This window comes from Ursus maritimus, unplaced genomic scaffold (assembly GCF_017311325.1).
Source record: "Ursus maritimus isolate PB19 unplaced genomic scaffold, ASM1731132v1 scaffold_10, whole genome shotgun sequence".
Taxonomy (NCBI): domain Eukaryota; kingdom Metazoa; phylum Chordata; class Mammalia; order Carnivora; family Ursidae; genus Ursus; species Ursus maritimus.
The window spans coordinates 69,938,089-69,964,337 of NW_024423344.1; the positions used below are offsets into that span (position 1 = coordinate 69,938,089).

A 26,249-nucleotide genomic window follows, 5' to 3' on the forward strand; every position below is an offset into this window, starting at 1 on the left:
ATATATTCACTGTAGGCTAAACAAAAATAGAATCTATACTTCTGGTGTTTGCTCATCTATGTTCAATATTTCCGTAGGAATCATCATGTGCTACCCTGACAGTCGCTAGCTGTGCCCTGGATCACTGAGAGGATAGGGTGATAGTTTTACCTACTAAGACACAAACTGAAACCTCACACTCAAACCAGAAGGATCGGCGGGCACAAGAGCGAGCCACCGGAGCGGAGTCTGGATGTTGTGTTAGCCGGCCGTAGTGACAGGAGCTGGAAGTAATGACCTAATTCCATGCGGGACCCCCACTGGAATTCTTGAAGAGAAACAGCAGAAGCTGCCCTAACCGCCGTCCACACGGCGTTTCTGGAAAGGGTAACATGAATTAAGCGCCGTGACTCTCAATGCCACGATCCCCACTGATGGGCCGCACTAAGCTTACTACCGTGTGATTATCATTAATGACATAAATATTCATAGGTGACTTTTACACACTTCTAAACTTTAACTGTCAAAGGCATTTCTAACAGACCCCTATTAAAATAATTTAAGGGATGTCCGGGTGGCTCAGTCAGTTAAGCGGGGGCCTTGAGCTCAGGTCATGATCCCAGCGCCCTGGGATCGAGTCACCAATCAGGCTCCCTGCTCAGCGGGGAGCCTGCTTCCCCCTCCGTCTCCTCTGCCGGCTGCTCCCCCTGCTGTGCTCTCTCTCTCTGACAAATACATAAATAAAATCTTTTTAAAAATAATAACGATTTAAAAATTCAACCTTCCTCATTATAGACATGGAAGCCACTTAACTTGTCTTTGCAGCTACTTTAAATAGTTCGACAGTGTGCTATTTTGTACATATGAAATACAGATGCAAAAACAGAGCTTTCCTGCCACTGATCTTTTAAAAAAATATCACTGTACTTGAAAAAAAATTTCACCTTAATAGATTTTTATGACTGCAGAAAATAATCTGTTTTTCTTTTCTTTTAAAATGTAATTTTCTGTACACGTTCTGAAAAACACATCCTTTAGGGACTAGAAATAAAACTTGTCAAGAGTTAAAGTTAAGCTAACCATAATAAGGAATGTGACATTATTGCCTGTAGAAAGGTTCTTTCCATATTTCCCATGAGAGTGCGAATTATCAAATGGTGTCTCTTGCAGGATACAATTTATTCAGAGTGCCCCATTACTGTAATTCACTGAGAGCTAATAGTTTTCCAAGGGGAACAGGTTTTGTTAATGGCAGATGCTTCTCATGACAAAGATAACAGATCCAGTGATTAATTCAATGAAATTAGAAGTAGCCAAAAGATGGGATTAGACACCCCCAAAGGAATTTATGTAGGCCTTCATTTCTTCTAGATGACACTAGCTCAGGTTTGACTGAGATCCCATCTAAATAAATGTTCTGGCTCTCCACTAAATCCTATTTTTCCAAATATCACCCTGTTCCCTCTCTTGCTAATGAACGACCGTCTCAGTGAGCTAATCAGGCCATGGCACGGAGGGAAGACTGACAAAAGGGTGCGTGTTCACACACTGTGGTGAGGGAAATAAAGTGGAATTCTGTAAATCTGGCTTGTCCTCAAAAGACTAATAAATACAACATATTGTTTGACTGTGCAGCTTCCATGACAAATTAAACTTCAGCATGTCACTTGTCTTCTATCAAGACAGGCCAAGGCATCCGAGTATATTATTTGAGACCAGTTAAAGCTCATCTCGAAACCAGCTGGGAGTGGACTGGAGAAAAGCTGACCCGTTAGGCCACACCGTTGACTGACCTTTACCTAGAGACACCAGGGCTTTCAGCTCTGGAAAAGCAGTTCCACAGAGCAGTCAACCCTTAACTCCCCTCTGGTCCCCACTGCCTTGATGTGGGATGAGGGCATTACCATCCGCAAATGAGCTAGCATGGTCTTTTCTCTAAGTTGCGTATGAAAGAGAATGAAGAGGTAGATGGGGAAGAAGTCATTTGTTCTCAGAGTATACCTTCAGGACATCTGACACTACATCTTTTTAGATGAAATGTTTGCCTCTGGGGACTCTGAGGAAGTCATTCCCCATCCTCCTTCTGGGACCTGGGCCAGTGACTTCACAGATTTATGGATAGGAAGGTAGATCAGAGAAAGGTGATAGGGTCTTGGACACTCTGATAATTACACAGACTTCTTAGGAGCAAGAGGTAGATATGCAGACATCCCCTCTTGAATAAGTGAGGGAATCATGACATAGCCCGATGAGTCTTTTACCGACACAAATCTGTTGTCAACGAGGAGGCTGGTTCTGAGACATTAGTAACACACACTGACGTGCTGAAGCCAGATCTCTGCAAAATGGACTGGAAAACTGTACAACATGCGTATATGTGTGTTCATTTTAGTAACTAGTATTAATATAATTATCAAGGACACAAAAAGTAAGGGGGGAAATATCACCGGAATTATGACACATTGTTAAACTGAGTTCTGAACCTCTGGGTAGCCCAGACTGAAACAGAAATCTCTATGTCCTAAAAATTCTTGAAGAGAGAAAATCTTTTCTTTTTCTCTGGACTAACTTCTAAAAGGTATTTCCTTGCAAGGAAAAAGTGGCATTGAGCAAATGAACAAAACATAACACATAAACATACATGCTCTCGATAATAACCAGTTAACCCAGTTGCAGTTTTGTGTTTGAGTCCCACAGTATGCTTCAGGGGACAGATGGAGTGAAAAGTCCCACGGGTGGACACTGTCGCTGATGAGATCCCTAGGGGACATGTGCCCAGCAGGGGTCACAAACTCCATGCATTTACTGACCATGTGGACACAAAAGGGAAGCGGGCTGCTATGGTCAAGGCACCAGTATGAGGCTGAATGCGCCCCTACTCGGGCTCAGTGTCGAAGAGATAGAATGGTAGAAAAGAAAAACATTAGATCTTTAGTTAAGTCTGGTTTTCCAAAGGAAAGAAGAAAATCGGGTTTCTCGATAAAATTTCCTTTTAACGGTGGCAACTGTATCTCAGTTCTTGCTTTTGTTTTTCGATGGTGTGAAGACCAAGGGTCAGAGATGGGGCCCATGAGCCTGCAGTGTGAGATCTCCAACATAAAGAAGCCAAAGTACTAAAGAAAGAAGGAACCCCAGGTGGCTTTGTAACGCAGCTCTAACCAACCCTATGGTTTTGATACATTTGAGTAATACGATGAGAGTGCCAATGAAATGCTCTAAAACGGGCAGTGATAATATGAGAATGCTTATTTAAATTTAAGCTTAAATATAAACTCTCAGAAACTGCCAAGACGAAATAGATATGGAGTTTGATACGTCTTTTCCTTGTCTTGCCTGCCTGTATTTAGAACCCCCGATACCACAACAAAATCAACAACAGTTGAGCTCCAGCAGAAGCTTAGATATTAATTTGTACCACTGCCAGATGAAATCATCCACTCATAGAATAGAAAAACAGAACAATTAGACAAAAATTTCATATCTCCTTTTATGTTGTGGTTGTTCTGGATTGAAAGCACCATCTGTCCTGCGTACTTATTATCTTAACAGTAGGGGCAGAATTCCTCTTCTGAGGGAAATGCCTTTGTTTCAGGAAAATACCCTGATGGGCCATTTGCATATACAAAGCAAGACTTGTGGGTCAGGATGAAAGAGGGTGGAGGGAAGGGAAGGCCAATTTTCCATAACCCATGACTAGCGAATGGCTATAAACCCAGCTAACTCAGGATAATCATAACCTAAGACCTAAAGGTGCCCTTGAAGATCTAAGCCAGTGGTGCAGCAAACTGCAGAGCAAGGGCCTGAGACAGCTGCTTACCTCTTCGTACAGCGCGCACTCCGAAGTTCAGGGAATTGCTGAGACAGAGATTGTATGTGGCCTGCGAAGTCTACGATGTTTGCTGTATGGTGACTGGCCAAAACTTTTTGCCCACTCTGATCTAAGGTACATTTTGAAGACTCCCCAACCTAGATAAATGGGGAGGGGCTGTTCACCTAATTTCAAATCACTGAAGAGCTAAGTATTCCCAAACTGAATTTGGATTGCACTTACTTTTCATGTATACAATGATGTGAGAAACAAAGGCAGAAGAAAAATTATGAAATTACCTTACTACCTACAGCCCATTGGCAAGTCCTTGGAACAGGCAGAGTGACATTCCTCTAGGGACTCAATTGCCTCAATGTTAATACTTTGCTAAGGGCAAAAGGCAGTCCTAGCCTGACCCCCTCTCCCCAACCAGGATCCTGTAAGTCTACTTTAACGAATAAAAGCTTCCTTTCTCTCTAAATCCCCCCAAGATACGTGTTGGCAATCATCCCCCAAGCACATGGCCCACCTATATACATCTGAAGATCTCATGACCAAGGTTTTATTAGACGGTAATAAATGATCTTTTCCCAACAACAGCTATCCCCTCAAGGTCTGGAAACCTTGCTTCCAAAATTCTTAGAGACTTACACTATTCCTAACCCTCTCCCAACTTGAGGGTATATAATGGGCCACTCTTCATGACCCCGGTGCAGCTCTTTCTGCCCACAGGTCCTGTCCCTGTGCTTTAATAAACCACCATTTTGCACCAAAGATGTCTCAAGAATGCTTTCTTGGTTGTTGGCTCCAGACTCCACCCCACCCCACCTCATCTCACCGATATCCCACCACCTCATCACAAATGCAAACCATTTGAATGAGAATTCTCATGAGTTTCATCCCTGGAAAAGCCCATACAGTGTGTTATGAGCTGGCGTTTCTGGTAAGGATACACAAGTAGTAGCCAGCAAATTCCTTTAGTCCCGGTATCATCAAGGACTAAATGAAAATTGACATTTTGGTTACTATCTCCAGGTTTGCCTACCAACAGCACCACCACCACCACCTCCATTGTTTCCAAAGGAAAATATAAAAATAGGCATTTCAGATAAATTTACAATATTTATTAGAATAGAAAGGAAATCTAAAATAGATTCAAAGGAGAGGATAGAGAAATATTTGATATATACTAGCATGTAGCACATAATAAATGCTCAATAAATAATTGCTGTTGATATTCTACTAACCTCTGTATTTCAGAGTCATCTAAAAGCTCAGTCCCCTCCCATCAACATCTCAGTAATGACTCTGACCCTGAACTTTGGAGTATTTCTCCCCAGGCTTAGGCTGAGAGAAGGAAGGAGCCTCAGATTCCAAGTTCTTCCTCGAAGAACAGTCACAAATCATGAAGGTTTCTTGCAAATCTCAAATAAGATAATAGAGGTGCAAATGATTTGTAAACTATACATTGAGTTGTAAATTGTAATTATATTGATAGTTATATTTATAAGTTATACATAGAACCGCAAAGTGCAACTTGAATATTCACCTAAGTTATTATTGTCAGGTAAGTAGTGATTTAATTATTCCTTCTAGGTTTCAAGACAATAGACATTCCTACATACAGGAATTCTAAGGATCCATTTAACCCAAATTCTCAGTTTTTTTCTTCCTTTTCTACTCGAATTATCCTGAGATCACCAGAGAATTATCCCATCCATTCTCCTTCACCTTCTATAGTTTCAAAATCAATGATATGCTTTAATGATACTGCTCTGACGCTGGCCAGCTCTTGAAAAAGAAATGTGGGGCACCCTTAAGATTACGTATAAAGGAAGAATGTTCTGACCTTTTAGAAGAATTTATAGTCGTGAATTTGGGGACAAAACAGAATTTGTAGTTAACACTCAAAGGCAGACAATTGAGTTGACTAACCTATTTATCTGAAATTCTACATAGTGAAATATTCATAATATTAGACTATGATGAATGCCCACAGGAAGAAAAAAATTAGCCAATTGTTTGCATGTACTTCAAACTAAAGCATAATTTTATTTGTGTTTAAGAGACAGCTTTGCTTTGATTTGATTACAGGACCCAGTGGCTTGAAGTATATTCTCACCAACAAAGAAGTCTTCAGTTTATACATTTATAGGTCCAGAAGCTGTTACTTAAGTAGTTCCTAGAGAAAAAAAGTTGTAAATGAAGATATTTTCTTTCTTTCTTTCTTTGGCCAGGAAAGATACTATTTGACATTTAGAGATATTATAAATAAATAGATTTATTTTTAGACATATTAATTGTTATATTTATTAAATATATTTTTAATTTATTATATTGAATAAATATTTTCTTTTTATGACTTACTGACATACTTACTTAGAATTGTGGCAAGAACATTGTTTATTGAAATGATTAAATATTAAATAATTTAATTATTTTACTAATTTTTATGATTATGTACTTTTATATTTTTTCATATATATTATAACTACATATATAAAAATCTTTAACTTACATAAGGAGAATATAAGTATCTCCTTGCTATTCAGGGACTAAATAGCAACTCCTTCACATGGGAATTTGTTAGAGATGCAGAATCTGGGGCCCCATTGCAGACAGACCTACTAAATCAGAATTTGCATTTTAACAAGACTCCTGGTGATCTGTATGCATATTAGAGTTTGGGAAGCATTGCAATATGTTCCTACTACCATTAATAAATTGATAAATGATCACAAAATTTTAGAAAATATCAATTAAACTGGTATTAATCATAAGCTTGCTACATTTCTTAACATTAATATAAAATTTATTAAAGCAAGAAAATGGAAACAAACATATGAAGTATTTACAGCACATCTTTAAGTGAGAAATTTTATGGTCATAAATAAAAATATGTGCAAACTGGTTCTATAATGTTAAATCTGTTTTCTCTAGAATATAGACATGGATAAATTCCAAAAATAATAATGCTTGTAACATGAACACATGGTATCAACGCTATAAATATTAGCAAAAAACTTACAAAATAAATACGCTTAAGAAAGTATTGATACAACCATACACCATTCTCACATATCCGTCAGCACACAACAGTAAAATCTTCAACATAACAATGATGGTAATAATAGTAATGTTAATAACTTTGGCTAATACTTAAATCACGTATACTCTGCACCAGGTGCTGTGCTATACACTTTACATAATCACTGACTTTAATCCTCACTATAATTCTATGGGACTGGTGCTATTATTATCTTCATTTTAGAAATGAAGTAACTGACCACGGAGAGTTAAGCAGCCTGCCCAAATACATTTCTTTTCATCAAGATAAATATATCTAACTATTCCTACTCATTTATCATACTGTCCAGCTGAAAATATTTACTTTTTTAGACATGCAAGCAGTTGCAAAAATGGCCCGTATTCTTCACCCTCCCTTGGATCTATGCCCTTTAGCATGTAATTTGACACGTCCTCCCACTAGGAGCCAAGGTGAGGAAAGCAGAGGTTGACAAACACTTGTGCCCCTGGACTTGCCCTTCCCCCCTGCCGCACAGTCACGACAGCATGCCTGGGTGGGCCTGCTGGAGGACAGACATAGGGGAAGTAGAGGCAACTGCTCCAATCTAAGCTAGCCTCTTTCCAGACACAAGCTCAAGTCCTGCCCGAGATCTACAGAGCTGCTTAGCCAAGCTGCACCCGACCCCACGTGCCCAAGCTAGACACTCTTAACTGTTACATGCCGCATCACCTCTCGTGGTTGGTTGGTACATGGTTACAGAAAGGCAATTGATACCTGATATAGATAATTGCTAATTCAACTGAATTACTCCTTCAACTAAAACAGAGAAAATCTGTATCTTATCAGCTGATCTTTATATCTATTCCTACATGAGGAAGAAAGTACAGATGGAAAATAGTAATGAATGGCGTTCACTATCATTGTGGCAAAGGTGACACATCTCTCTATATAACTGGTAAGGAGAGGAAAAATTAAATCCTCAAGAGAGTGTAAAAAAAAAAAAAAGAAACAAGAAAACGTGAGTACTCAAAATGAATCTCTTTTCCCCTTCACCCAGGCTGTGCACAACTTTTTCCCCCATTGATCAATTAAAGAAATATTGAACAAAACAGAAATTGGGTTGGCTACCATCTGTTGTCAACCATCTCCGTAGAAAAACACAATCCATGGCTGTCATCAATTCCCACGGGCAGGGTTGGAATGGGATGAGAGTGTCGTAGTGGGTGGTGGTGTGAGTAAATCTGAGCTCTCAGAACAAATGTGTCCTGCTGTTTTGTCACACATCAGCGTCCCAATGGTGTACTTCTCCAACATATGCGGGGTCATATGCTAACTATACTGAACTCTCCCTAAAAGAGAAACATGAAACTGACAGAGCTTTATGTGAAAGGAATCAGACTGAATGTACGTAATCGAATCCAGAAAAAGTGTTGCTACTAGTTTTAAAAAATGTTCTGGAAGATCTGAGTGAATGACGTCAATAGATAACACAAGCACGCAGGGATACATGCAAGTGTCTTGGTCTGACAGACACTCAGACGCTTCATCAAAGCAGAGCTTAGTGACGTCTCAAAGTTAGATTATCGGTACCGCCTCACCTTCCATTTTAAGGATTTTACAGATGCAGTTAGTGATTCGTAATTTTGTTACAGCAGAAATATCGAATGAAACCAACTTTATATATAAACTAACCATGACAATGTCAGTGAATGCTTTAGAACATTTCAGAAATTGGGTTATCTCATTGGAAAAGTAAATAATAGAAGATATTACAGTCTCCATCGTAATTCTAGGTAAAGTATGGTTCAGGGACCTGTGCCCAGCTACAAATTGTTTATTCCCTGTCTGCAATGAACAAGTATAGAAACTGAGCAAAAACATTGATAAACTTCGGTAGCAATTTAAGAGTATTTTTTTATATCTGTTGAATGTAAAAATAAAAATGCTGAGATTTAATTTTGTATTTTTAAAAATACTTTTCTAGTAACTTAATGTTCTTATATTTTATGGAGGTATCTCTGCAAAAGATTGAAAATAAAAAGAAAACAATTGTTCTTTACCACAGATGTCTGGGGAACACTGCTGTATTATAGACTGGGTTAGATGGGGCTATAAATCTAATTAAAGGAAGACCAAAGAGCATATGAGTAATAATTAACATTTATTTATTTATCAACGTAAGCCACTCATAATGATAAATGCTTTACATGCATGATCTCATTTTATTCCTTTTAGCAAACTATGGCATTAAAGTGAAGCATCTTGGGAAGAGTTTATGCAGAGCAGGGCTTCATCCTGGGCTGTCCGAGTCACCACTAGTTATGCCACTGGTCAACCCAATATCGTTGTAAAAGCAAATCCAAGAAAGGAATGTGACTTGATAACAATTAGGGTGACCACAAGGCAAGTTAAGACAGTTCCAGAACAAATTTTTTCCTTCAATGAATGACCCTCAAGAAAGGACTGGAAAAGATGATTGAGTACATTTGGATAAATTATTTAAAAATTATCAGCTGTAGTGTTTCTTTTATTCTTAACTTATTTCATTACTCTGCCCTAATGTCTGCAGAGTGTTGGGTTTGGAAAGGGACCTGCACCTGGTCTGGTCCTGTCAGGTATCACCTATACCTGAAAGAGAATAAAGAAACACAGGGAGCTGGCACTTAAGAAATAAGATTGCCCAAGTAAGGGCTTCCAAGATAACTGGGGGAAAAGACGACAAAAGCTGTGTTCCCAGAGTTAGGGCACCACTGGCGGTGGTGAGGGTGCAGGTCGGGAGGGGATACAACAAAGACACTCCCGAATGGGACAAAGGCTGAGGACGATACTCAGCTCTTTTACATCCAGCTAGGCAAAGATATTATCACTGAGGGTAGCAAACATTTTCAATTCTTGCACGAGAATTTTTGTTAGCCGAAACAAGCAGCATTTTCTGTACAAAAAATTAATTTTTAAGTTAATGTTTCAGAATAGAGGTATTTGGTATCTTGTCATGTCCTATCAAACCCCACCTGGTTGCTCTATCTTCCTTTCTCATCGTGTTCTTTCAACTTCTTGTACTTCTCAGCCTATTGTCTTGAGTAACTGACTATAAAATGTCAAATATTTAGCTGTGACTGTTACTCTGCTGAATTCTATGAGTAAATATGTCCTTGTTTTCATAAGTTTTTTCTTGTACTTAACTCCTTGAACTGTATTTTAATACTATTTCTATGATTCTACAAACTTCTCTCTTTAGGCTAATTTCCACATGTGTCTGCAAGCTTTTTCTACTCCCCTTTCTTTAAACCCCATTTAAACTCTTAAATTAGGCCTTTCTATTGAACTTTTTTGATATTAAGTGTGTTGTGGATGTTTCCTAATAAAACCTACCTAGTCAGAACCACTTACTTGTATAAATAAAAAGCAAAGCAAACCAAACAATCAAGAGTTTCAGTTTATCCAACCTTTAAAATGCAAGTTTCCATAGAAAAATAAAGGAACCATCAGCAGGTTCTACCATACTCCTAAAATACCATATTTACTGAATAACATTAATGTGTATTGAGCTTTATGATTTCCAAAGACCATTCACACATATTTTGTTTGACTCAATAATGCTGTTAAAAATGCTTGAAGAAGAAGAAAAGCATGATCTCACGTCACAGATGGTGATTTTGAGTCTCAGAGGGCACAAGTCCCCCTCAGCAATGGATGAGATGTTTTTATTTCTATCCATGTAATATTTTATGTGCATCACGTTGCTCCTTAGCAAATATTTGTTAATAACAACAATGTTAAAAAATGGAGCAAATTGAAGGGGCTTAATTTTTTCCCCCAGAGTATCCAAAAAATCATCTTACTGGACTGGACTAAGACAGAAGTCAGGAGCTGATGAGAATCATCAACACTGAATGCATGGAGCACACAGAAAGCCCACATGGTGCTAAGATGAAAACCTGAGGATTACTTTCTCCTGATTTTGCTTTATTAGCTAGTAACGCATTGGACATGATTTCCCAGACTCTGGTTAACAACTTGTTTGATGATTCCAAAGGTTAACACGTAAAGACAAACATCAAACACTGAAGAGAGAAGCCAGGAAAGCAAGAAGAGAGACAACACCCTCCGGGGAAGCAGAGCACCCGAGAAGAGGAAAATGTCAACCCATGACTAGCTTACTCTACCTAGATGAAGCGGAGGCCACCAAAGCTGGCCTGCTATGGATTTACTTCTTTCTAAATTAACACTGTAATTTCATGTAATACCATGAAATGTTACAGGCAGTAGTAAATTACACTCTCTTATTTTCCAGGGTGTTCGTTGAGAGTATGATACTATGAAATGGGGAGAATTACATCTGCTAAAAAAAAAAACAAACAACAAACAAAAAAACCCTACCATTTTAAATACTAAATTTCCTGTTGCAGGTATGAGCTAAAACATTTGAAAATCTGAGTATTGTGAACACATGGAAACAAGTTTCCATTATTCTATACTTAATGATATCTAAAAGTCATGCATTCATTTATCCAACGTAAATTTAGTTTCTAGTATTCACCAATCGCTGTTCTTGATCTTGAGACATAACAATGAGCAAAAATTGATATAGTCTGTCCTCTCATGGAGGATACAGTCTAGTGGAAGAGACAGATATTTACACGAATGATTGTCATCATCAAATAAGACAAGTTCTTACAAGAAGAGGAACAGTTTCTCTGAGAACATCTAACAAAGAAATCTGACCTTGCCTGGGCTAGTAAGAAAAAAATATTACACTCTGAGCTGAAATCTGAAACATCATTATGAGTTAACTAGGTTTAGAGCAAGGTGAAGAATATTCCCGGAAGGGGCAGTATCATGTGCAAAGCCCTGGGGCAGAAGCAGAGACAGAACATTTGAAGGATAAACTGAAAACGGTGAAATTGGAATGCAGAGTGTGAAGGAAACAGCAGGGAAAGTTAAGATCTGAGGGCTAGGTATGAGCCAAACCAGACAGTCATGATCAGGTTTTGGTCTTTCTCCCCAGACAATGGGAAGATATTAAAAGTTTTTATGCAAGAGCATGCCACAGTCAGTTTGGCATTTGGAAAGACCACTCTGGCCCGAAGTGTGAAGAATGGAAAAGAACAGAGTCGCTTTGGATACAAGAATGCTGATTTGTCTGCTGCAGTGCCAGGAAAGGCCATCACCAGCGAAGATGGAGAGAAAAGGGCAGATTTGAGTTTTGAGGAGGTCAAACAGCCAGTACTCTGTGATTGTACATGGCAACGGAGGGAGAAGGAGTGTCAAGCACAACGTGCCGGTTTCTTGCTTGCGGAACTGGCTGACATTTGGTGTGTGTTCCTTGCTGTTTCTGAAAGGTCAGACATACCGGTTTTGTATTCTTGGGCAAAATTAAGTTTACGTGTATAACATAAGTTTACGTGGTGCTTTCTGTCCTTTTATAGACTATTATTTCTAATATCTATTGGGTAATTTTCCACAATGTTTTGTTTTTAATTTTTTTCTCAAGTAGCCTGTGTGCGTATTTTCAATTTCAGATTACTGTACAAAACTTAATGCATTCATCGAACAAAGACAAATCACATTGAGGAACTATTATTAGCTGCAGAGCAAGTGGAATTGGAAGAGAAAGGACTGGAATTTGCAGGGGACAGTTCCTTAAATTTCTTACAGTTTATTTCTTTTAAAAAAGTCTCAGTCAATAAACAAAATGGTTCTCAGATCACCACTAAAACATAAGAGGAAGATGGCCGTCATAGATTTCTGGGATGAGGGTGGAAACATTTGCAAAAGGTTTATCTCCTAAGTTTACTGTGGTAGAAAACTATTCTATTCCCAGTGATTTTAGTTAAATAAGTAAGAATGACCCAAAAATTGTCAAAGGAATTTAAATTTGTGACTTTTTCAAAATACTATCAGACACGGTTATTGTTACCGATGTCAGGGCAAAAGGTTAGAAGTAGGTTCTGAGATATTTGTTTCCTTAAAACTGTTATTTATCCCCATTCATGGACTCACCTAACCCTTTTAAAAACGATTTTCATTTTTATGTGGTGTTACAGTAAACAACAGCAACAACAGAAATGCCATCGGTGTATCCCTCCTGCCTTCATTAATCTATACACTTGATCCTATCCTTGCCACATTTATCTCTCCAGATTGAGCTGGGTAAGCTTTAAGGTCTGGTTTCATAGATTAGTTCTCCCATTCACTCAATCAGTCCAATTTGCGGTTGCAACTAAAAAGGCCAAGCAAATGGTAGGCCCTCTGAGGAGGAAAATTGAAAACAAATTAACAAGTACCACCACACCTTGTTACAAAGCCCCCATGAGCCTACCCCTGGGGGACAGTGTGCTCCCTGAGTCACTATACTTTTAAGGACAATATAAACATGCAGAGAATGACAATTCAATCAGTTGAGAGTTAAGGAAGGGGTCGGAATCAGAACAATAAATTTGAACGTAGGTGCGTTGAAATCATCAGGAGAGAAAAGTACAGATGAAAGTAATCGTAGTGCAAAGCCCCTCTAAGTATAGTATAGGGGTTAAGGTCAGGGATTTGGAAACTAAATAGACCTGGGTTTGTTCCTACCCTGGCCTCTTCATTAATAATAATCTTGGAAAAGTCACTGAACCTCCAAAATAAAATACTTACCTCTATGGAATTATTAAATTGGACACAAAATCAGCATAGTTTTGGTGCAAAGTGTGAACTCAATAAATGCTAACTACTGTTTTTATGAAAAGACTAAGGATGAAGAGAATTGTAATAATGTCGAGCAGAATTCATATAACTCTGAGGGAGATGAAAAAAGCAAATTCAGATCTGTTTATCAATCACGGAGTTCTGCAAATGGAAACAGTGAGACTGTTGTTGAAAGAGGAAACCTTAAGGCATTACTTTGGCTCTGCTAGACAGTTCCACAAATGCAATATGCAACCACACTTAAGAATGATTGAGATGGTCCATTTTATGTTATGTGCTTTTTTGCCACCATCAAAAAAAATTTTTAAAGGTATAAGAGAAAAAAGAAACCTTACCTTACTGCCTCAATGAACAGTATCCAACCAATTCTCATATTAATAGAGTCAGGGGGCACATTTGTGTTTTGTCCATGTAAATATATATAATAAAGAGTTGCAATGACAGATGTTGCATCTGAGAACCTTTGTGACTTTTCAAAGTAGAGTTGCATGTACCTTTATCTCACATGGACATCTGAAAATATGACCCAACTAAGAGCTTCCTATCAGATTTTTTAAATGTTGTGAAATGACTAAAAAGATAAGTACTGTGGTTGATGTTTATGGACAGAGGACAAACAATATATAGAGATTTCTATGCCTACTTGGCTTGAGGACAACATTATGTAGCCAACCCATAATTGGCAGTGTGGAAGATGTCATAAGCTTTGCTGATATATAGCGTCCTAGTATATTTAACTATACCATACATACAGAATAACGCAAAATCCGGGACGAACATGTAATTTCCTTTAAAGATGAAAACAAATGATAAGTTACAAAGAAATTTTTTTTTTAAGAAATAAGACGTATACAAACATACATATTTCAAGGGAAGGTTCGGATTTTGAGGAATGGGTTTTAAATCAGAAGAGTGACAGTTTGTATGATGCTGAGAAGGAGACTAATGGAAACAAAGAGCTGGAGTGACAGGGGACCAGAGGAAGAGGGGGTCACCAGCAGGAAATGCCAGAGGCAGATCTGGTGAGTGTTGGAGCGGAGATGGCTCCATGGGCACCATTACAATTAAAGGAACTACTTTGTAAAGAGCACTTTGCAAACAGAATCAAAGGAAGCCACTGAGAAACGGGCCAGACTTGGTCTCTGTAACTGACTTTGCCCTAGAAAAGGACAGTGAAGGAAAGGTTGGCAGAGGGAGTATAAATGATCTTGGAGGAGTAAACTGCAGTCCAATTGGTTACTATGATTGCAGTTAATGAGGCAAAGACCAGGCTGTGTTTAAATTTCTTAGAACTTTGACTTCGTGTCCCCATCCCAAGTAACTCCAGCCTGAGCCAGCCATTGCACATGGGAGGTGGAATGCATATCCTGTGATTTGCCAGTGGGGCAACAGACAGGACACTAACAGGACAGTAAGGTGAGCCTGAAGTACAACGTGGGTCAGCTCAGCAGTGTCGTTACTGTGTATGCAACATGAACATACTTCATATGAAACCAACTCTAACTAGTACGTGGGGAATTAAACTTACAGGAAACAATGCCAGGGCTACTGTTTCTGTTTTTCCTATGCTATCCAAGTCACTCATTTAGTCAACAAATATTTGAGTGTCTCTTCTATGCAACTCACATACTCGTTGCTGGGGGTGAAAGAACAGGTAAGATAGAGACCCTGTCGTCTTAAGAGTTTCAGTTTCATTTCTGAGAGGTAATCAATACTACGTTAGCCATCACAACAGCGCTGAAGACAGCAGGGTGAGTCTACAGAAGGGAACGGCTATTTCCGATTACGAGAAGAGGAAAAGCTTCTTAAAGGAGCTCTTTAGCAAGGTCATGAAAGGTGATCGGGAGTTTGTCAGGTGAAGAAGAAAGAGAAAGGTATTCCATTGAAAGAAAAAGAACTGCATTCTGGAAATTATAATTATAAGAAGCTCTCTGAGGCAGGAGTCCTGGGCAGTGAGGTGGAAGCCAAGGTCTGTACAGTCAACCGAAGACGGAACACGGATCGTATTGGCCGTGCTGTGGAGATGTGACTTTCTAATAGACAAGGATGAGCCCCAGAGATTTTCAAGCAAAGGGATAATGTGATGAGGTTGCATTCTTTTCTTTTCTTTCTTTTTTCTTTTCTTTCTTTTCTTTTCTTTTCTTTTCTTTTTTTTCTTTTCTTTTCTTTTCTCTTCTTTTCTTTTCTGTGTAGAATGTATCTTTCTTTTTTAAATTTAAATTCAATTAGTCAACATATAGTACATCATTAGTTTCAGATACAGAGTTCAATAATTCATCAATTGTGTATAACATCCGGTACTCATCACATCACATGCCCTCCTCAAAGCCCATCACCCTGTTATCCCATCCCCCCACTCATCTCCCTTTCGCAACCCTCAGTTTGTTTCCTAAAGTAAAGAGTCTCTCGTGGTTTGTCTCCGTCTCTGATTACTTCCCATTCTGATTTCCCTCCCTTCCCCTATGATCCTCTGTGCTGTTTCTCGTATTCCCCATATGAATGAAACCATAGGATAATTGTCTTTCTCTGATTGACTTATTTCACTCAGCATAATACCCTCCAGTTGCATCCACATTGATGTAAGTGGTAAGTATTCATCCTTTCTGATGGCTGAGGTTGTATTTTAAAAACATAATTGATCATGTGATCCAGTAGTCATGTTCGTTGGTATCTACCCAAGTAAGCTGAAGATTTATATCCTCACAAAACCAGCATATGAGTGTTTATAGCGACTTTATTCATAATTGCCCCAAACTGGGAGCAACCAAGGTGGCATTCAATAGGTGAATGTATAAACAGACTGTGGTAAATGCGTACAATGGAGTATTACTTAGCAATAAAAATACATATGGAGCCACGCAGTACCTTAAATGAATATTACTAAGTGCAAGATGCCAGTCTGAAAAGGCACGTATGATTCCAACTGTATGACATTCTTGAAAAGGGAAAATTCTGGCGACAGTAAAAAGATCGGTGGCTGGCAGGGGCTGTAAGAGCGGGGATGACCAGGTGGAGCGCAGGGTTATTTTAGGGCATGAAACTACCTGTATGATGCTGTCCTGTTGGATACACGTCATTAGACATTGGTCAAAACCCATAGAACGCGCAATACAAAGAGTAAACTCTAATGTGAACTATGGTTTTTAGTTAAGAGTTTATCAATATTGGCTCATCAATTGTAACATTTGTACCACATTAATATAGAAAATGCTCATAACAAGGGGTATTGGTGGGGGGGGTCGCAAGAAGAAACATAGAAAGTCTCTCAATTTTCTGCCCAATTTTTCTGTACACCTAAAACTGTTAAAAAAGAATAGTCTATTAATAAAAAAAAAAAAAAGATAAATGATTCAGGGTGGACGGGGATTTTGGTCCCAAGTCAGAGATGTTGCAGGCTGTGCATAGGTCCCTCCATGAATGCCTAAATAAATTCCCATTAGGAATTCTCAGCAATTATGTATAAGGGAAGATACATATATTAATTGTTCTCAAGAACAATATTTGAAAGCACAGGTTGGTGAAACTAAAATGGAATTTGAGAGCAGGGATAAGTAAACTACAGTCCACAGGCCAAACACAGCAGCCAACTGTTTATGTAAATGAGTTTTATTGGCACACAGCCACACCCACTAATTTACATATTGCCTACGGGGCTTTTGAGCTACAACAGCTGCTGATTAGTAGCAGTTGAGACCATAGGACCTACAAAACTAAAACATTTATCTGGTCTTTTTACAGAAAAAGTGTGCCAACCACTGCATTAGACCCTTATTGGGGTTAGGTGTGTACAGCTTTCACGGGACTCCCTCATCCTAGAATAAATAATTCTGAGATACGGAAAAGTTCTCTGGAAAAAAAAAAAAAAAAGAAACAACTCCATCTGTGGACAGATCTCTGAGAATATCTGAGATTTGGAGCTAGGATTCTGGAGGAGATTTTCCAGTCTGATCTTTGGAATGCCGAGGCCTACGTGACCACTCTGCTGTTGGAATGCTGTGGCGAGCCGCCTTCCCGAAGCTTTCCCAGCCCAAACAGTTGCCCTGTGATCTGAGAGGTGTAGGCATTGGCCCTTAGGCTTTGTTTAGCAGAACTCACAGAACGTGCCCAAATTAGCATATCATATCTTTCCTGTAAACAGATCCTCCCAGTGTCAGTAAGACCCCTTGTCAACATCAAGTGCCTGAGAAACAGTGATAAGGATTTGTGATTATCTTGAAGGACAATAAAAGCGGGAGCAAAGAAAAGCAAAGGGTCTTCGCCTCTGAGCGTTGACCCCCTTGCCTTCTCGTCTCTTTCACTGCAAAGGTTGGAGTCATTTTCTATCTGTTGGTACAGGGATTGCTGGTTCATTAAATAGGCCAATTATGACACAGATCGAGCGGCATTCTACCTATATTTTATTTCTATTTTAATTACCTCATGGATACACTTTAATTCCTATCAGTAAAATTATAGAGGCATATTTCTAGTGAAATCTGTAATTAATGAAGTTTCAACAATTAAAGAGAACAGAAATCGAAAGCATTGTTTTTGCTTAACCAGAAACAACACTCAAAACACGGATTTATAGCATGTTTATCCTCTCAATGGTCTCATGCACAGTTGATTAGAGGAGTAAAAATGAAATATTTAGAATTTGCTGTAAATAAATCTTAAAGATATTCAATATAAATTTTATGCATGAGGTACAAAAGGAGAGTAATAATTTCCATGTATAAAATACCAACCAAGTCTTACTTTTTTTTTAAGTTTTACAAAATTTATTCAAAAAATTGGAAGTGAACAAATTTTTCTCTTAATAAGAATCACTAAATATGTACTTAGCTCAGTGTCAGGTACATAGTTAAGTGTTTAATAAAATTCTGTAAGTGAACATTTTTATATCATCGCTCATAATAGTAAGACTTGGTTGGTTTAATAAATACCAAGTCTTACTATTACGAGCGATGATATAAAAATGATCACTTACAGAAATAACTAAAAGTACTTGGTAAAGACAGTATCTGTATCATTTCAAAATGCTTTCCACTGAAGGAATGGGCTATCTAAACTTAGGGGCTTCAAGGGCAGTAATTGAACTTCTGTCACATAAAGTCTCTGGAAGTGAGTGCTTCCGACGTGGGATCACTGCCTCTGATGGCATCAAGTTCCTCCCTGCCGTCCTTAGCGCGCCTGCCTCCTCCTGCCCCACGCTAAGCATGGGTCAGGCAAAATAAGTAGGTAGAGAAAAACCTGCTTCTTCTTTGTTGCCGTGCATTATAACACAGTTTTGCCCACAGGGAATCTTTTATGCTGCCCTCTCATTTTTAGTATTTTTAGTGCTTTGGAGCCACATAATTAGAGTACACCTTTATGAAAGATAAAAATTAAGTTGTGTTAAAAAAAAAACAACAGACATTGCCTGTGACTTCCATTTTATAAATGGAGAAACAGACAATCCCAAATACCACTAATAATGATGAAGAGGAAGCTGACAGTTCTCGAAACTGGTGAAAAATCAGTAACCAGTTCTCCTCATTTAACTATCAACCAGAGGGAAAATGTGAAGTGGAATGCACTCCCCCAGAGAAACGGACGTGGAAGTAAAGCTGCTTGCTTGGAAAGATGTATACGCAACATCAGCATTGTTGGAAGAAAACAGAGAAAAATAAATATCTAAGTATATACATATAAACCTATGCAAATACCACAGAACCATTACTACCTACAGAAATCATTTTTTAAAAAAGGTGTGGAAACATAGGTGGTTGAAATTATTTCTGAGTTGTCTACAAAGAATGCAGAGGAGACATTCTAGTGAAGCTTTGGAAAGGCTCACAACAATGAATGATGTGAAAGTGAAATGAGAGGACAACCCTGACCCCACACCACCCGCCCTCCTCCTCACCCTCACACAGTCTCCTCCAGTAGCTTTGTGTGTACCTGTCAGCCTCGTACACTTCACCTGAAAAAGGAGGAATCTGAACAGGTGGCCGAAAAGAAATAAATGAAGCCTTAAACTTTCAAGGAATCAGACTAGTTGGGGCAATCTAACCTTCAAGCGGGCAGAGAAGCAAAGACCCTGCCTGATGAGTTGCTCTCCATAGGCACAGGAAGGGTCAGCCCTTAGCAGGTGAAGGACAGGTAGGAGCGTTAGTCTTACCGTTCTGTCACCATTCACAGTTGGAAGGAATGTTTGAGGGGCATCGTCGTGAAGTAATTAAATAGCATGCTCCTCTTCCCACTCTAATTTGCAAACCAGAGTCTAACTCCATGTCATCCTTAAGCTGGCACGGTTGCAAAAGTTCGGGCTTATACATAACCCCACGTAACTGTCAGGGATGCCTTCTCTTGGTTTCAAGTGGGAGTTGTTTAATTAATGGAAAAACACCTCATGTTAAACATAGGGATACACGTTTGCAGATAAAAAAAATGCATTAACTGGAGAGAATTGTGAAAGTTATTGGAGTCACACCAATTCTGTATAAAAACATACACAATTGTACATAGACAAGATTTTAGTGTGAAAGCACAGCAGGCTTATTTTTCTGGAAGAAAGCTTTCAATTCGGGCTGTGATCTGCTCCTTTAAGAATATAATAATGATAAAACCACTCATCCTTCAAAGAGACTTACTTCTTTCCAAAGGCAATCTTTCCTCATGAACTTAGATGCAAGCTAAAAATTAATTGAGACTAAGTCATGCCACAGAAAAACTTACTTCGTATTTTAACAGATACGCATTTCGTATGACAGTGTTTTTCTGGTTAACAGAGGTGGATAAAAATGAAAATCATTTGTATCTAAGAACCCAGGCTAACTACTGCAGTCTTCTTTTCCATGAGGTTAATTGATTTTTTTGTTGGTAGCTATCCAGTGTTCTAGAAACATGCCTTACAATACTCTGAGAAAAGAAAAAAAAAAGTGCAGCCTACATGTTTTAGTTTAATTCAGTTGGCACTATCCTATGCTAAGCTTTCTTTTCCTGTTAAAAATTATTAAAAATCAAGGTAGAGAAAAATCAAATTAGTATATCAAGCATCCAGAATACATAAATATTTTTTGAATTCATAGTGTTGAAAGTGTTGAGTTAATTTCACACGCTGCAAAGAGATGTTTACTAAGATGGTTTTTAAAATAACATTGAGCTCTGGTGTCTCATTGAGAGATTTTTAGTGGAGTGATTATTATAACATTTATAAATATTTTACTTCTTAAATCTAAACCACGAGAGGGAACCCAAATCTGGTGTTCAATATTAATTTCTTAGGGTTTGATCTAAACTGTGCTTTCTGATCATGGCCTGAACATCCTGATTGTGCCTTTTGGCACCGAGAGAATCTGTCTTATTTTCAAATAGCTAAATGGAACTTAACAAAAACCTACAGCCTTTTTTTTTCTATCTTGTTTCTAAAAAACACAGACAGAGTTGTCTTTTTCATATTTTCAGTTATGATTTTTTTTTCAAAGGGTGGGGAAGGGAGGGCTTTAGAGACAAAGAATTAAAACAGATAAAGAATTTTTAAAAGTCAGACATGCATTTATTAGTCAAGAATTTGCCCTAAAATACAAACCAAGAACATGCGACAGCACAGTGCTAAACGTCCCCAGAGAACTGCTGGGTTCTTTAGCAAGGGGCAGAGGCTCAGGTCGAGTGGGCCTGGAGCGGTGCCCTGGGCCGCTCCCTCCCCTTGAACGAACAGAACAGCAGCTCCGTCAATTGGGAGGTGGCTGCAGGGCACACCCTCAGCTTATCTGCACCCTGACTTAGACAAAGGTCACCCTCTAGTGGGGTTGACACGCATTTCAATCTCAATCCCCACTCTTGGAGGAGAAATGTCATTCAGCATGTCACAAAATGATGCCTTTTGAAAATCGAATGCAAGTCCAGATTCAGGGATTTTTATCTGGGTGAAATGGATGAAGAGGTAGAGATTATTGTAGAGATTATTGCCCCAGGAAACTGGCCTCACCTGGGATTAAGAAATGTAAAGACCCAGGAAGCCTTGCTAATGCCCTGTTAAAGTCACCCGTGAGTAAGTCTTAAAATGGCTTTCAATAACAGTAGGAAATGGGATAGGCTGGTCCTCATTTTAAAAATAAAATAATAAAAAACCTCATTCCTCTTGTGAACTACGACAACTTTATAGCATCTGGATCCTTTCTATAATCTTTGTTTGTGACTTCCTTTTTTTAAAATTAAGTTCAGTTAGCCAACATATAGTACATCATTAATTTTTGATGTAGTGTTCAATGATTCATTCCTTGCATATAATACCCAGTGTGTATGTGACTTCTAATGTGACCACTTATATTATACACAACCTATGGATTCCCTAGAAATTAAGCAATTAGAAAGCGGGAACAACTTCAAAAAATTAAATACAGACTCAATGCTATTTTTACTATGTATCAAACACTTCTTTGGGGCAAAGTGATTTTTTGTACATTAGCTTAGTTTTACAACAGAAAATAATATACAGGATAACTTTGAGGCATAAATTATTATTTTTTAGAGTACAGATAAGGAAGCTTAAAGCCACAGTCCTCCAACTTGGCCATGCATCAGAATCACCTAGAAAGCTAGGTGAAAGGGAAGTCTGGGGAGAATTTGCATTTCTACAGGTCCTCAGGTGTTGCTGGGGATGCTTGCCCCGGGGACCACACTTTGGAAATCTAAACTCTGTGATAGGTAAATAATCTCATGAACGCCTAAGAACCAAGTTAGCATGCATATGGGACTTTTGCAATAGAAATTCCTTCAGCCTGGGTATATGATGCATGCATACCAGGAGCTTAACGTATTTTATATTTTAAGTTTTCTACCTTTGCCAAGAAGAAAGACACAATAACTGTAAAGATATAGTAATTACAAAGATGGTAGCTAAATAATCACAGGGACTCTGCACCCAGGAATCTAAAGCTAACACTTTCCCCCATTTCTGGTTCAAGTTGCAGAACTTTCTACTTCTCTATGTGATTTACAAGTCAGCGGAGTTAGTGAAAGTATATAGCACCTTACCAACACATAGATATTGGGCCCTGAGTAAAACAATGGTTCTCCAAGTTCTGTATCTAGGCCCCACAGGTTTTGATTCAACAGTTCCAGGTTGGGATAAGGTATCCGCTTTAATAAGTACCCAGATGATTCTTATGTAGGCAGTATTTTCCAACATGCTTGGAGAAACTCTGGCTTACAGGTTTAACAGGTGTCTGGTTGCATCTGACATGAGAAAAACAACGACGACAATAATCACAAAAGCACTATTTCCGTCAGGGCTGTTCTGAGCCAATCTTAGTTCGGGCTGCCCGAGCACGTCTAGTCCATGCCTTGTGACTACTTCCTGTGTCAAGTGCAAAACAGAGGTCCGTGCAGAAGTCTACAGAGCTGTACTGTGTTCCAGCTGTTGTAACTACTCCAAACTTGGGGAGAATCACAAGATAGGCAAGGGGCAGAGACTCATCTGCTCTCCTCCCCCACCTCCCTGTCCCCTTCTCCCAGCCCTCGCCACTAAGTCATTGCATGTAAGCTATGGTGGCCAGGTTGATGCTGTCACACAGAAGCCTGAACGTTGAGGGAATGAAGCACATGCCCAGTTGTAGCCTGGGTGGTGTAGAGATTGCAGTGGTGAATCAGAGAGTGATTGGGGTGGCTAAAGACCATAATGGCATCAGTGGACAGTAAGCGGTCAGCAGAAATAGCATCGATGGTACATCATAGGCAGACTGCCTCTGGCTGGACTGTGCTTTTCTTGGCTCCCATCAGAGCTTGGTTATCTGAGTGCCTGGTACCCCGCCAAAACATTTCTATAATTATTCTTCTTCCTTTTTTTTAAAAGATTTTATTTATTTATTTGGCAGAGAGAGAGACAGCAAGAGAGGGAACACAAGCAGGGGGAGTGGGAGAGGAAGAAGCAGGCTCCCAGCGGAGGAGCCTGATGCGGGGCTCGATCCCAGGACCCTAGGATCACGCCCTGAGCAGACGCTTAATGACTGAGCCACCCAGGAGCCCCCATTCCATTTCTATAATTCTTAACCTCTGACCCCTAGGTTGGCGAGGCAGGTTTGCATCAGTTCGTGAACCATTTGTCTCACCTATTTTAATTTTACCAAGGACCTTTCTACTGGTTCTCCTTTGGGGGAAATAATTTAATCTTTTGCTTGGCTGTAAAATTGAGAAGAGGGATTCGATGATCTCTAAGATGCGTCCCCGGTTCTCAAGATTCCATCCTATTTGGTCTTAGAAAAATGGCCCTGGGTGGGAGGTATAACCGTGGAGGAAAGAGGATCAGATTTATTACCTGGCTCTTTTCTGCGGAAGTAGAGATGGAATTTAGATAAATGAAAGGATCAGCCTGGAAGTTTCAGGCGCTGCTTCCACCTCTTCTTTTAAGCTAAACTTAGTGGTTGCTAAATAGCCTAATAAACTGCTAAGAGGAGAAAGGATTTCCCAACCGACAGGGAAATCTCACGTCTCTTCATCTAATACCAACCGCTGAGCCTCCCCAAAATAGGGGTGGCGCAAATGGTCTTGCACAGACTGTGGCACTAGCAACTCTGGAGAGAATCTACTTTTTTAGTCAAGGTAGGGTAACAAAGTGTCCTTGGATGAAACTTTTTTTTTTTTTTTAAGATTTTATTTATTCATTTGACAGAAATAGAGACAGCCAGGGAGAGAGGGAACACAAGCAGGGGGAGTGGGAGAGGAAGAAGCAGGCTCCCAGCAGAGGAGCCTGATGTGGGGCTCGATCCCAGGACCCCGGGATCACGCCCTGAGCAGAAGGCAGATGCTTAACGACTGAGCCACCCAGGCACCCTTGGATGAAACTATTTTTGACAGAGATAAATCGGAGTGAAATTTGAGCCAGTACCTAGAATGAAAGGCAAGAGTACACCAATTAAATTCTTTGGAACCACTTCAGTCCCTGGAGTCCAGGAAATAAAATATATCTCTTTGGGGCTTCCTCTATGTTCGTTGCTTGTCTCTCTTCTACCTTTTCTTAAAAAGGCCTTTGTCTAAGACCTCGGGCTGTCTGGTGACTTAATATTCTCTCTATCAACACCTATTGTCAAATGTTGCCTATTCACATGTTCATTTTCATTAAGACTCACAGGGAGAGTTAAAGTGGTAAGAAAATCTATGAGAAGTAAGCATAAAGTGCAGTTTTTAAATGGCTTTCCAATGTCTTGGGTGCTCAACGCACTGTTCCTGCTGCTCCCTTGATTAGAAGCCATCAGTGGCTCCCTGCATCTTCATGTACAAACTCGAAATTTCTTTTGACATATGATACACAGAACTTGCCTTAACCAACCATCCATCCCTGTATTCATTCAAAGGCTAACAGGTAGCTACGGAGCATCTACTGTGTGCCAATGGCCTGGTAAGATCATTTTTCTTTGATTCCTTCTACCTCACCCCCCAGCACATGACACTGTCTTATCACCATGTTTCCCTCTACCCACCAGTTCTTACCTTCAACAACTGCAACACGTCAAGCCTCACATCATGCCACCTACTCCATGAATCCCACTACAGTGTCCCAACTATATTGAAAAATTCTCTGAGTTTTCCTGATAATGGTCCTGTAATCGTATTATAATAATACTGGCCATGTTCTGAGTCATGCCATATTTCTACTACATATGTTTTATCTCTAAATCTGGATTACACACTCTTGGTTTACAAAAAGGATAGCTAGTACTTGCAAATGGTAGCTTGCAAAATCAATCTCATTGCTGGGTGTCTTGAAAAATCATTTCCATTGAGGCGACAATTATATAAATTGTAGCCCTATAACCAATTTTATAATTTCTCTTTACCTTAATTCCCTTGATGTGCACAATACAGCGTTATCTTCTGATTTTTCACCTTCTGTTAGAAGAGGGGTGCTGCTGTTGAAATTATAGTCCCAACTCCAAAAAAATGTATTATTTTAAAAAGTTATGATTACTATCTAGGAAATGACAGATCACACTCACTGTTCAAAAGAAACATTAAAAAATATCAGGGTCGTAGAAAACCAGGCCCTACTACTTCATTTTTTGTTAAAACAATTGCTTGAACAAAATTTAGGACTTCCCTTCAAAATTCTAATAACGTTAAATGGCAAGTGACAATATTATGTTAAATTTCATTTAGTATTTTAGTGATATGATTCCTAGTTTCCTACTATTAAATTTTGAAGGTCGTCAGGGGAAAAACTAAAATCCAACAAATACCAGTGTTTAATTGTTAACAGCTTTCAGTTTTACTGGAAGAACAACTTGTACACCATCACTGGTCTTTGTGGATCTGTGGGAATTGATGGTAGCATTGGAAAATCAAGATCATTCCACATTTCAAAATGAGAAAAAAATGTATCTTTTAACTATATGCCGGTTATGTCAATGTATAGTCTGATAAAAAAATCTAGAATTGATTATCAAAAAATATGCTTTGTGAGTTAATGAAAATAGTCAATATACATAAAACCTAGAAATGCACACTATAAGAAATTATTGGAGACTCTCATAATTTCTTTTAAGAGGGTTGCCAGATTGTGGGTAAGAATCGCAAGGCAGGTATAGCGTGAGACCTCTGACTAGGGAAGGTATCTGTTGGAAGTGAGCAATGCCTTGTGTGATCCCATCTAAGGATCTTGAATCACTATCAACGTGAGCAGCATTGATAGTGGCCTGACATAAAGTTCCATCTTTTTTTATCCAATCTTCTTTAACACTTTTCCTAGAGAATATAAGGTATTGAGCAAATTGAAGATACCATGAG

General features: G+C 39.0%; 1 protein-coding gene across 3 annotated transcripts in view; it reads right to left on the minus strand.

Moving 5' to 3' along the window:
• Positions 1–26,249, minus strand: part of FGF14 (fibroblast growth factor 14) — a 591,097-nt gene that overhangs the window by 4,044 nt on the left and 560,804 nt on the right. The window lies entirely within an intron of this gene.